Source organism: Lepisosteus oculatus, chromosome 14 (genome assembly GCF_040954835.1).
Source record: "Lepisosteus oculatus isolate fLepOcu1 chromosome 14, fLepOcu1.hap2, whole genome shotgun sequence".
Classification (NCBI taxonomy): domain Eukaryota; kingdom Metazoa; phylum Chordata; class Actinopteri; order Semionotiformes; family Lepisosteidae; genus Lepisosteus; species Lepisosteus oculatus.
The window spans coordinates 25,418,266-25,431,169 of NC_090709.1; the positions used below are offsets into that span (position 1 = coordinate 25,418,266).

A 12,904-nucleotide genomic window follows, 5' to 3' on the forward strand; every position below is an offset into this window, starting at 1 on the left:
TGCCAATGAGGACTGAAAATGGCTGGAGTTATAAAACGTTGTACTGGGGGAAGATGGCCGCACTATTCCTTGGGCAGGGCAGTGTGACTTTTTTTTTTTTAGTGGGGGGGTGTCAGAGGTGTTCAATATACTGGAAATCCTCCTGTTTCCGAGAGGGGTAGTGCTTATGGAGTGAGTTGCTACTGTAGTGCCCAGTAAGAGTGAGATCTGATGTCCTATTCTGGGCTGCACAAACTGACTAAAATAAATACAAGGAAGGAATTGTCAACAGGGGCTTGGTGTAAAGTAGGCCTTCCTTCCTTAGCAGAGGAACAATACTGGTGTGCAAACATCAGTGAATAATGGTACAGTTAGAATCTCGGAGGTCTTATGTTATGGGTGTTGGTTTCACAGCAGTGGTAGTGGACAGTCATGAGAAGTATTAGGATTGAGACTGGAGATCCCAGTACTTGATCCGGAAGACAGGTGTTCACAACTACCTCTACCAGCAGCACAGATGGTGTAGATTGAGACTGAACGCTTACTACACAAAGCCTCTCCACTGTTTCAGTGTCCCGTGTCATGGATTTCAAGTGAATCCTAGTCTTCCTTTGTGACTACCTATAATTTGCATAAATCATGATGGCCCACTAAGGCTGTCAATTTTTAGCCCTACTGCAGTGCCCTATTAAAGTTTCAAGGATTTAGAATAAACTATTTTATATAATGGTTCCGAAGGTGGCTTCTCAAAGCACTTGACAAAATTACAATTAGAATACACAGGATAAAACAATTCCAATAGATTGAGGAGAAAAGTAGAAGCAGAGGAGTAAAGAATAGAACCAGTTCAGTAAAGGCTCTTCTACAGAAGAAGGTATTGAGTCTGAATTTGAAGGAGTTTAGGGAAGGTGACTCTGGTATCCTTGGGGAGAGAGTTCCAGAGCTTGGGGGCATAACAGCAGAAGGCCCTGTCACCCATACAGTGTAGACAGGCTTGGGGGACAGTTAGGAGACTAGAATTAGAAGAGCGAAGGTTATGATGTGGGGAGTAGGGTGATAATAGATCAAACTGCTACTGAGAAGCAACTGAAATGTGATGGCATGTTCTACAATTTATGCAAGACAGGTAATGTTAGGATTTTATAGAACAGTGGTAATGGCAGCACTTTTGAGGATCGTTGGTACAACGGCAATGCTCAAGGATTCATTTCTAATATTGAGGACAATGGGTTATATACCCATCGTTCTTACCAAAGGATCAGAGACCTTTTGCTATATATAAAGACTCCTTTCCACCACTAATTTATACAGGTTTGGTTCATTTGGGCTTTATCAGTTAAACATTTAATATTGAATTTGTCAGTTTGTTGATGCCTATATATCACAGTGATCTGCACACACATCTTTGACTGAATATGGGCTGCCAAACCTCTCCACCAAACTTATGTATCACGGTAGGTACACAAGAAGTTTCTTTGTAATAACAGGGTTGGTGCCAGTAGTCAGATTGGGTCAATTGCAAGGTAAGAACAGCATCGCATTAACTGGAGATGATCCAGAGATTAGCATGCAGCTCTGTACGCCAGATTACTACCGATTTGCAACGCGCTCGTCTGCTGACTTTAGTCCCCTGCTCAATAATCACAATGTTCCCAATTGCAATGAGCCCAAGGAAACAGCTGCTGCTCTCTAGATGACACTACAGGACAGGACTAAGTACAATTCCTGCAATAGACTAAGCAGTTTAGTGCCAAACTAATGGAACACTGAATCATATGGGACAGTTCCGAATGTAGTAACAGCTTAATACTGAAATAATATCGTAAACACCTTGTGATCTTAAGATTCTGTCGCTGTTAAAAAGTATTATTATAATAAGCTAAAATTGTACTGCAGCCACAACACAGTGGACCTGCAGCTCCTGTCCTGATCATACAGAAAGATGTCATCACTATGTAGTGTGCTCTCTGAAGGCACCAGTTCTGTAGGGTTTGGGCATTTACTGGGACAATTATTAATTGTAGCAGTAAATCACAAAATGATTCTTTTAATGGCTTTAGAATCTAACCATGCGATATAACACAAACAATGCACACACACAGGTACTAATACACGAGGATACATTTCTTAATATATGGAATATGCATATAAACCTAACAGATCTTATCGAGAGGGTTATCAGAATACAAAGGGTATATATTCAGTCAGTTACCAAGAGTTACATATATCAAGAGGACATACGTTCAGTATATCATTCATTTAGACCATTTCGTAATTGAACTTGGTTACAACTTCTACATTAGATACTCAAAACAAGTACATAACTCTTAGGAATTAAATTGATATCAACTGTTTGGGATAACAATTGAATTCTCGAGCTGTAATGCATTGAAGTTGAATACTCATCCAATCTCTGGGGATTCAGATCTCCTGCGGGCACAAAGAAACAGTTGCAGGCTGTTGCTGTCCAATCCGCGCTCTCTGGCTCGGTGCCAGGCTGTGCTGTGCGGCTTGTGACGGTGCACTGCTGATGCTCACTGACCAGCTAGTTAGTGTTGGCTTTAACTAGCAAAGTTTGCACACAGGAGAAAAGATGACTGTGGGTCCCAGCAAGTCAGGAAGAGGACCGGTTCGTTCCTGATGAAGAGCTAGTTCTGAATAGTGATTCAGCTGTCCACAGTTCCGACCTGTTCGCGAGGCCTGCTCAGGTGGATCCTCTGGTTACTCTCTGGCAACCTCCGCTCTAGACTCTTAGAACAAAGGAAAGTTCTGGCACTCGGACACACTGGCCGTTCCGTGGTTGTCCGGGCTGAGTCTCAGGATGGTCAGGAGGCGCGCTGCGAGAATGTCCTGCCCTTGGCAGCCTTTCTGCTCCTGGGCCGTCCCGCCCTGGAATTGTCTCACACTCCTGGAATTCTCCTTTGAATTCCCTTTAGAATAGTCTTGGAGCTCTGTGTTGCCTGTTTTTACCTGGAGGAACTTCAGCTCGTTCATTGGATGAAAGTTTCATGGGCATCAGAGACCCACGTGGGTTACTCGGCCCTACCAGTCCCTGATTGGTTGATCAAGGTGAGATATGAGTCACTCCTGACACTTAGGAATGCAGTCCAGATGTCCATCTGGCACTCCCTAGACAGATAGGCGCCAATGGATGCCCACTGATCATGATAGCTAGGCTTAGCTAAATGCATCCCCATTTGGGAGCTGTCCCCTATCAAAAGAAAACATCTTTAAATCAGCCTGCCTGAATAGCTTGAAGAGAGAGATGGGGCCTCATTTGGGAAAGCACAGCAACACTTAATTCTGTCTTATTAATAAGCATTGCCGCTACAAATAGTAGGAAGAAAGATACAATGTTTTGAAAATGTAATATGTTTTAAAGGATTAAAGGGAAAAGAAATACTTTATATAAACTAATTCAACTGAGCTCCTCTAAACAATATAGCCTGAAGAATTGCCAAAGCACAATGTATCAATTTTGGTGACACTGGGGTAAAAGGATCACAACATTGAAAACCACAAGGCTTATTTTCAACAGCAAAATTTGTGCTTGATAAAATTTGACAAAAAAAGGAATATTACACGCACGGAAACCAATATTTACCACTAGGATAGAATGCAGCATAGAACAGTTGGATAGAAGGTTAATGTAACTCTATAGTGCATCACAGAGGTCAGTCTCTTCCCCCTCATTATGCAGGCTGACTTGTTCACAGTGAACTGTCCTCCAGCGATAGTCAGCTGTAATCACTGACGCAGACATGATGTTAATACTCTGACAGCATCTTGGCTGATTTGGTTAAAGTGTTTTCCTATTAAACAGGAGATTCTGCGTTCAAATCCATCCAGTGTCTTTCTTCCTGTCTTGTCTTACAAAATGTATCACTATGGATGATTACATGCAGCTTGATTTTGTTTAATGCAAGTTTTCATTCCCTTTCTGATGGCTCTCTCTACAGTAATTTTTAAAAGTACTAATCGGGATGGATTACTGTACATATCCTCAGTTAAGGGGAATATATAAGTAGTGACTATCCAAATTGCATTTTTGTGTGAAACGCATTTCAGAAAATCGAAAACCAATTTTCAAAACTCACAATAACAAGACAAAGGCAAAACATAAGTTCACTTGCACTTTATGCATATTTACCACAACCTTGCCTTCTGATCATAAAAAAGTCTTAATTTTAATATAGCAGTTTTAAATGGGACATTCAGAACATGGCATATGAGAATATATGGTTAACCGAAGATGAGCAAAGGATGATCGCACTTTCTGCTTATTGCTATGAACCTACCTCTGGTTATAAAAATGTCTCAAAATTCTGACACTGAGGTGTGAGACACAATGTAACAGGCTCTCATAATCCCGAAATACAAGAAATTTTACTGTAGCGTTTTATAAATTTGACCCTGTGAACATTGCATGTCCCTCCTTCCTCATTACCAAAACATCTCAATGTCCCGACACTATGTACATTTGTAATTACAACACTTCACTGTTTCATTTATGAGTTGTGACATTGTGAACATGACATGTTAAAGTATATAGAAAATCTAGATCAGAACAGGCTAAATGCAATTCCTAGTGATTTATCATTTTCTTACTTTCTAAATTAAAAAAATATTTTTTCAGTGATAAGGACACTTCAGTATGACATAAAATATGCTTCAATGACAGAATAAATAATAATAATAATAAATAAGCATGGAAAAAATACCCAAAGTGGACATTCATAGTTGTGATTATAGGAATGTTAGCTATCGGGTGGGTAGCTGCGTCAGCATGTGTAGGCTGCAAAGGAACAATTAAAGGACTATTCCTGCTGAAAAGAGAAGAAAAGAATCACAATGTTTCGGCTGTGGAGCCTTCTTCAGGTGTGAGAAAGACAGGGCAGTAAGCAAAGATAATTTTCTTTTTATCTTTGCTGAATGCAGTTTATCGCTGATGACAACATCAAAGACATTAAGGAGTTTTTACGGCTAACAGCTCCACATCAACTTCCTTTCATAACTAACCTCATCAGATCCCTCAACTCCCAACTCTTCCAGTTTCTCACTTCAGAGAAGGATAAAAAACTCAAAATTCTCTACAGAGAAAAACCATCAACATCCTTATCACCTCCACCAATCCTAACCTTGGTGTTACTACACCTCTGACCTTCCCCTTTCACCCCTTTGCATCCTCAGCTAACATATTTTAATAGTACAACAAAATAACAATAGATTGTACAGTATTTATGTTTAAAATTAAGGTAAATGTGTCAAAATATCGAAGTCCAAATGCACGGTGCTAATGTAACAAAGCTTGCAAGTTCTTAAACAAATCTGCATTGTATTTTTAAAATATTTCAGCAGAGGATGCAACGGGGGTATAAATGACGACTCGACTTTTTCTTGGGTGAATTTGGTTTCCTGTGGAGTTGCGATGTTGGGCATACAGCAATCGGACATTTCCCGGTGATTCAGACACGTGTTAAGCACTCGCATTTCCTGCAAATATTAAAATGGTTAAGGTTTCGCTTAGAAATCCAATCGACCTTTGCGAAGACAATGTTTACATCGCAAAAGAAACCCGTCCCTGGGTGGACTCGAACCACCAACCTTTCAGTTAACAATCAAACGAGCCACACAGACGGAATGGTGGGTCCCTGTCTCACCTCACAACTTTCCGGTTAAAAAAATATATTTTTTTGCCAGATGGCAATATTTCTTCTGCACTGATAATCAAGAATTGAATTTCATTTCTCGCAAGCTGTGTGAATTTAAAAAAAAAACAAGTTTTCCAGAAAGGAAATTAATACATGCATTTAACGAAATCAAGCCCTTTGTGATAGTCCGAAATGGTACGTTATGTACCACAAGATAGGAAAAAAACCATGACTGGCATTTTAAGCTACGTGACCTATGGTACCAGACCGGGGAAAAGTTAGCTTGAAGTTCGAAAACGATTTTGGCACGCCTGTAGCGTTTACACGAAACCTCTTAGAATCGCGAGAATACTTGCTTTGTTTATAAAATACATTGTGAATGCTTTCTCAGCCTTTACTTTTTCGTTTATATGACATTTGTTTGACCAAGCACGAATATTCTTTTGTCCATATCTTCGCAACGGAAGCACAGAACGCCTTCAAACCAAATGCATTTAAAAGACCAAGACATGTGGATATTTCCACAGCCTCTACATCAAAGTATCTGTGAGCTAATTATCTTTTTTTAAACCTCCGGTTTTTCATCGATGCGTAATTACGCACTAACTGGAACCCAGGGGACCGCTGTGTGCACAAGTTCACAACGCGAGAAATACTGTTCAATATGGCTTCATGCGAAAAACCCGTATATGACCATAGGCAACAGAATAGCGCAGTCTCCAATTACTCAGACTGTAAGCACGGGAATAAAGCTTTGTCTGAATTCTGAAACCCTTCCTTTACGTTCTGTTTTCATTCGGGTAAGAGTCAACTATATTCACAATACTACTGACAGCAGGAAGATTAAAATATTCTTTACTCAGCAGCTTATTAAAAACAGCTCCCATGATGTTCAAACCGATTTTTTACACAGAACACTGACACAGCTTTGCGTTCTGAATCTCTTTTTCTCGTGTGTTTATTTAATGTGGCACAATGTACTTGGATAGGGGTATTCTGTTCACAAACCAATAGCATTTAAACCACAGCACCCACAATGCTGCAAGTAAGTGTTTTACACACTAAGCAGAGAGCGATGTCTTCCTCGTTAGTATAGTGGCAAATATCCCCACCTGTCACGCAGGAGACCAGGGTACATCAGGACATGCATTGAAGTGAAAGCAGGATGCGCTGCGACATCCACTGTGCAGATCCCGCCACACTAAGAGGTGAGTGGGTCTGTTCGATCACAGCGCTAGGCGAATCCCCAAACAGTCTGCGTGGCAACAAACGAAAAGGGCCTGTTTCCGCTCGGTTTCGATCCGGGGAAATCGGGCCCAGTAGTGGCGGGATCTGTACAGTGCATGTCGCAGCGCTTCAATGTGCTTCCTGATGTCCTACCCCGAGAAGAGAAAGGACAGCGTACACAGCAACAACAGATCAGGTCTCTGCACTGGATCTAAGCTGCCCCCATCTCCTCTGCTCTGCGGCTCCTCCGGAGTGGAGTCCTGCCTGGAGCCGTGTTTGCAGGCGGCGGCTCCCCGCGCTCTGTCTGTGCGTCGTGTCCAAGAGCTCCTGGGAGGAAGAGAGAGCCCTCCCACTCGGGGGCTTTTCCACGGTCTGTGTGAGGAGGGGCGGGTGTGTCCAGTAGCTTATCGAGCGGAAGCCTGGGGCGGCGGAGAGCTGTGATCGTGCAGACCTTGAGGTGTCACCTCTTTGTCTGCTTTCCTGCCCCCCCTCTGCCCAAGCTCTGCTCCAAAGTAGCCCGGCAACCCCTCACACCTGCACGTGTCACAACCTAAGGTGTGGTCATGAGACACCCATGGGGTGTAGTTCTGTTCTTGTTAATTGTTTCCTGCCCGTCGCAGGCAGGAGTCCATGCGAGGAAGATGCACTGGACAGAGCTCAGAGGGCGCAGCTGGGTGGCTTTCCTTCTGAGTGACGTTCCTGCAACACTCTCCCGCTCCTCTTGGTGCGCTCATGCTGCAACACATGAAGGCTGGAGCAGGTGGCCGTGGGCTCTGCGCACCGCCGAAATAGCTCATTTGGGAGAGCATTAGACTGAAGATCTAAAGGTCCCTGGTTTGATCCCGGGTTTCGGCATTTTGTTTCATCGCACCCTATGTTCCTCTCTCCAGCTCCCCCTACCTAAAGTGACGCGTCGCTTTCTCAGCCCGAAACGCAAGCGAGACACCAGCAGCATTTCCTACAGGTTTCCGTAGTGTAGCGGCTATCACGTTTGCCTAACACGCGAAAGGTCCCCGGTTCGAGACCGGGTGGAAACAGCCTCGTTTTGCACGCTCCTGTACTTCACAGAGGTCTTGAGCGACCGGTCATTTGTTCCCAATGTATTTCCGGTGCCTTCGTGCACTCTTGTACCAAACGCACGTTCCTTCTGTACGCGGAGCCGATCATTTGCATTTGGGCTGTGCCGACAGACCAGGACGAGCTCTGTCGGCTTAAAAGCAGCGCAGGACCTGCAAGAACAACAGAAAGATTAGCATCCAGCGGGGGCCTCTTTGTGAGCCCAAGATCTCATCAAGAATCGGCTCCAGCAACAGGGCTGGGCGCATTGTTCCATTCTCCGACCACTCTCGGTGTAAACAAGTCCCTCCTGGTCTCTGCTTGAAATGCACTTCCCTGCGTTTGCTTTGGTGTAACTGGCTTCTCCTGCATGGGCGAATGTGAAGAAGATCCTTAGTAAGTCATTGAAGAAAACCGAGAAGAGGTCGGAGTGGCCTCTGTCGTTCATCAACGATCCAGTCAGGCAGTACTCCTCTGCAAAGCGCCGTTCGTTCACATCGATTGGCTTTTTTTGCCTTCATTCGTGCAAGTAGTAAATTATCTTTGTGTGACATAATTCGGAAAAGTCCTGACGTTGCATTTCAACTGAGCCTCAGTATACATCGACCCTTCGACACTCTGAGTGACAACTCTCTTGCGTGTTTTCTCATATTTATGTAGTTTGCTTGCATGATGCCGGGAACAACGTGGTTGTTTGCTGCCATATGGTGTAGGGGTTAGGATTCCTGGTTTTCACCCAGGCGGCACGGGTTCGACTCCCGGTATGAGAACGTGTCGGTTTTGCCTCCTGCTTTCCAAAAGATCAGCACCGTGTACGAAGGAGCTGCATTAAAACCACTCGAACGTGCAAAACGTGCGAGAAGAGGGGGCGCTTGTTTCCAACCGAAACTTCTCGCGTGTGAGACGAGCTGATCATCACTGTGGGAGGGCTACTCTGGTAGACAGGGCTGACCTTCGGCAATAGGATTTATACTCTCCAAGATGATATTTGCACTTTCTGGAGAGGCGATTTTCTCCACTTCAGTAGCCCGATTTCGTCGATTGCGTGGAGAGGGCTGTAAAATGTGGCGCCGCCTTTCCTGCTCCGTCCATGACAGGCGTGCTGGTCTCTGGAGAGAGAGCACGGTCCATCAGCGCACTCCAATAAAGGCACTGGAAGCAGCTGAATCGCATTGGCGAAGCTCAGCGCTGGGCCGCTGGGCACGTCTTACCACCATTTCCGTAGTGTAGTGGTTATCACGTTCGCCTCACACGCGAAAGGTCCCCGGTTCGAAACCGGGCGGAAACAGACTTCTTTTGTCGCCACGCACAAAAGGGGATTGGGGATTCGCCTAGCGCTGTGATCGAACAGACCCACTCACCTCTTAGTGTGGCGGGTTCTGCACAGTGCATGTCGCAGCGCATCCTGCTTTCACTTCAATGCGCGTCCTGATGTACCCCGGTCTCCCGCGTGACAGGTGGGGACAGGTGACAGGTCCTATACTAACGAGGAAGACATCGCTCTCTCTCCGACCCCCGGCATCATGTCCCGACCCACCATGCTGGAAGCCGACGCGTGCTGTGATTCCTTAACGGAGCAGAAATGACAACCGAGGAGCCGAGAGATCATTTCAGCATTTCGCGTCTGAACGGAAAACACAAACGACCAACTCGGAATGACTTGCCTTTGACGCTTATCAAAGCGTTCTTTGTGCATCGAACAGACCCACTCACCTCTTAGTGTGGCGGGATCTGCACAGTGCATGTCGCAGCGCTTCCTGCTTTCACTTCAATGTGCTTCCTGATGTCGAGTCGTGTGCCGTGCGAAGGCTCTGATAGCGAGAGCAATGAAAAGGTGCACGACGCTGTGAAAGAAAACAGAGAAGTGAAAGGCAGTCATTTCTCTAAGGAGGTGAAAGAAAAGCTACTCCCCGTCAGGGAATCGAACCCCGGTCTCCCGCGTGACAGGCGGGGATACTTGCCACCATACTAACGAGGAAGACATCGCTCTCTCCAACCCCCGGCATCGTGTCCCGACCCAGCATGCTGGAAGCCGACGCGTGCTGTGATCCCTTTACGGAGCAGAAATGACAACCGAGGAGCCGAGAGATCATTTCAGCATATCGCGTCTGAACGGAAAACACAAATGACCAACTCGGAATGACTTGCCTTTGACGCTTTTCAAAGCGTTCTTTGTTTACGACGACTGCGCCGCCTAGCAGATACAAATGGGTTGTACAACTTTGAACTAGCAAATGGAAGAGAGCTAAGCCCCCTCTCTTGTAGCCCAGGTTCGATCTGTCTCCCAGAATCACCAGGGCGCGCACACACACACACCCGTGCCGTTGAAGTGCTCTGCTTCATTTCTAAGGGCAACTCAACATTCACTCCTACCCCGAGTGCAGAAAAGACAGCATCCACAGCAACAACAGCTCAGGTCTCTGCACAGGAGCTAAGCTGCCCTCATCTCCTCTGCTCTGCGGCTGCTGCGGAGTGGAGTCCTGCCTGGAGCCGTGTTTGCAGGCGGCGGCTCCCCGCGCCCTGTCTGTGCGTCATGTCCAAGAGCTCCTGGGAGGAAGAGAGAGCCCTCCCACTCGGGGGCTTTTCCACGGTCTGTGTGAGGAGGGGCGGGTGTGTCCAGTAGCTTATCGAGCTGAAGCCTGGGGCGGCGGAGAGCTGTGATCGTGCAGACCTTGAGGTGTCACCTCTTTGTCTGCTTTCCCGCCCCCCCTCCGCCCAAGCTCTGCTCCAAAGTAGCCCAGCAACCCCTCACACCTGCACGTGTCACAACCTAAGGTGCGGTCATGAGACACCCATTGGGTGTCGTTCTGTTCTTGCTAATTGTTTCCTGCCCGTCGCAGGCAGGAGTCCATGCGAGGAAGATGCGCTGGACAGAGCTCAGAGGGCGCAGCTGGGTGGCTTTCCTTCTGAGTGACGTTCCTGCAACACTCTCCCTCTACTCTTGGTGCACTCATGCCGCAACACAGGAAGGCTGGAGCAGGTGGCCGTGGGCTCTGCGCACCGCCGAAATAGCTCATTTGGGAGAGCGTTAGACTGAAGATCTAAAGGTCCCTGGTTTGATCCCGGGTTTTGGCATTTTGTTTCATCGCGCCCTTTGTTCCTCTCTCCAGCGCCCCCTGGCCAAAGTGATGCTTCCCTTTCTCAGCCCGAAACGCAAGCGAGACACCAGCAACAATTCCTACAGGTTTCCGAAGCGTAGCGGTTATCATGTTTGCTTCACATGCGAAAGGTCCCCGGTTCAAGACCATGTGGAAACAACCTCTTTTTGCACGCTCCCTTACTTCACAGAGGTCTTGAGCCAACGGTCATTTGTTCCCAATGTATTTCCGGTGCCTTCATGCACTCTTGTACCAAACGCACGTTTGACGAAATGACAACCAAGGAGCCGAGAGGTTATTTCAGCATTTCGCAGCAATTCACCAGGGCCTAGCAGATACAAATGGGTTGTACAACTTTGAACTAGCAAATGTAAGAGGGCTAAGCCCCCTCTCTTTTAGCCCAGATTCGATCTGTCTCCCAGAATTACCTGGGCACACACACACACTGTCTTGTTTCTCCTACACGTATAGTGTAAAAATTAAGAACCCAGGACGAAGATGTGACACTCGAACAAACTCTTTATTATTTATCCTGTAACTCCGATCCAGTCACTATGACCTGTGACCCTGTGACCCTGAGCAACCGTTATTCCCCGCTCAGCCCTCCATCAATTAACATGCAGTTTCACTGCTGACACACACAAATATTACACCTTCTCCAGCTGTTATGAATCGCCTCTCTTCAAAGCCCGGTGTGTTTTTTTTTTTGGAGATGTTATATATTTTAGAAAGAGCACTGTGACGTCAGAGACACCAGCCAGAGCACCGGGATCAGAGAGCGAGATCCCGGGAGGCGCGTGGAGCGCACTGCGGAGAGTTATTGATCACTTATCTATCGACAACCTATTAATTCAACTGAAGAACTGTAGAATTAACTATTAACTTCACCGATTGGTGAGTACTGATTCTTTTCCCATTCTTGACCCTTTCCTATTATTTAGGAATTTAATCCTAGAGCTAGAGAATTATATTCCAAGTTGATAAATGTGTTTGAGTAACAGTTGAAATGCATTTTCCATTTGTTTACAAATCATAAGTATGGTAACCACGGCAACACGCGCCACGTCACTATGCCCGGCTAGGCATCTCGCTTTCGTCACAAAGAGCGGCGTGATGTCATGGACAGCTACTAATACTAATGCTAGTGTATTCCTGTTAATATTAGTGAGAGTACAACTGGTAGTTTTAATATTAATACAAACAATAAAATGATTAACTAGAAATAATCAGTTCTTGTTAATACAGCTGAACAGCTGTGATTTAAGGCCACAATTCCTGCTGGGCTAGCATGAAAAAATGTAATATAATGATATGACAGCATATTTTTAGAGAGGGACATATTATCTTCAGTAAAACTGCACTATCTCTTCACTCCCCTGTCTTTAGGAAATGGGCCTGTTTCGACAGAGCTTTACTGGAACTGCAGGTCAGACTGTGCAGTGAGTTTGTGGTTTGTGCAGTGCAGTGTGATGAGGTATACAGGAAGACACATGGGGGAGCCCAGTGCTCAGAGCTCTAGTGCTGTACAGAGACACATGGGGAGTCCAGTCAGAGCTCTGTTCCTGTACAGTGAGGCACACAGGGGAGCCCAGTGTTCAGAGCTCTACAGGGTGACAGGTCTTCTACCCACACAGCTGTCTCAGGGCTCTAACAGCTCTCTCAGTGTGTCTTTCAGGGGCTGAACAGGAGGGGCTATTCCTGTCAGAATGGAGGCTGACTCTCAGAGCTCCAGAGTCAGTATGAGGAGAAGCTCCCAGACCTGACTGCTGCCAGAGCCTCTGAGCCTGAGTGGCCATGAGCCCTGAGCTCCTCAGCAGCTGAGAAAAGCCTCCTGTCTCCTGTGGTCACAGTGTGGTTGAACACCTGCGCTGTCTTCATGCTCCTTCTCCTCTC

General features: G+C 46.0%; 4 non-coding genes across 4 annotated transcripts; all 4 read left to right on the top strand.

Moving 5' to 3' along the window:
* The first annotated feature begins 7,639 nt into the window (after window positions 1–7,639).
* On the top strand, window positions 7,640–7,712 carry trnaf-gaa (transfer RNA phenylalanine (anticodon GAA)). The gene has a single exon. It is a non-coding gene; the product is annotated as a tRNA-Phe (tRNA).
* A 109-nt stretch (window positions 7,713–7,821) lies between these two features.
* On the top strand, window positions 7,822–7,894 carry trnav-aac (transfer RNA valine (anticodon AAC)). The gene has a single exon. It is a non-coding gene; the product is annotated as a tRNA-Val (tRNA).
* A 1,234-nt stretch (window positions 7,895–9,128) lies between these two features.
* On the top strand, window positions 9,129–9,201 carry trnav-cac (transfer RNA valine (anticodon CAC)). The gene has a single exon. It is a non-coding gene; the product is annotated as a tRNA-Val (tRNA).
* Window positions 9,202–10,915: 1,714 nt separating this feature from the next.
* trnaf-gaa (transfer RNA phenylalanine (anticodon GAA)) lies at window positions 10,916–10,988 on the top strand. Its single transcript has one exon. It is a non-coding gene; the product is annotated as a tRNA-Phe (tRNA).
* The last annotated feature ends 1,916 nt before the right edge of the window (window positions 10,989–12,904 follow it).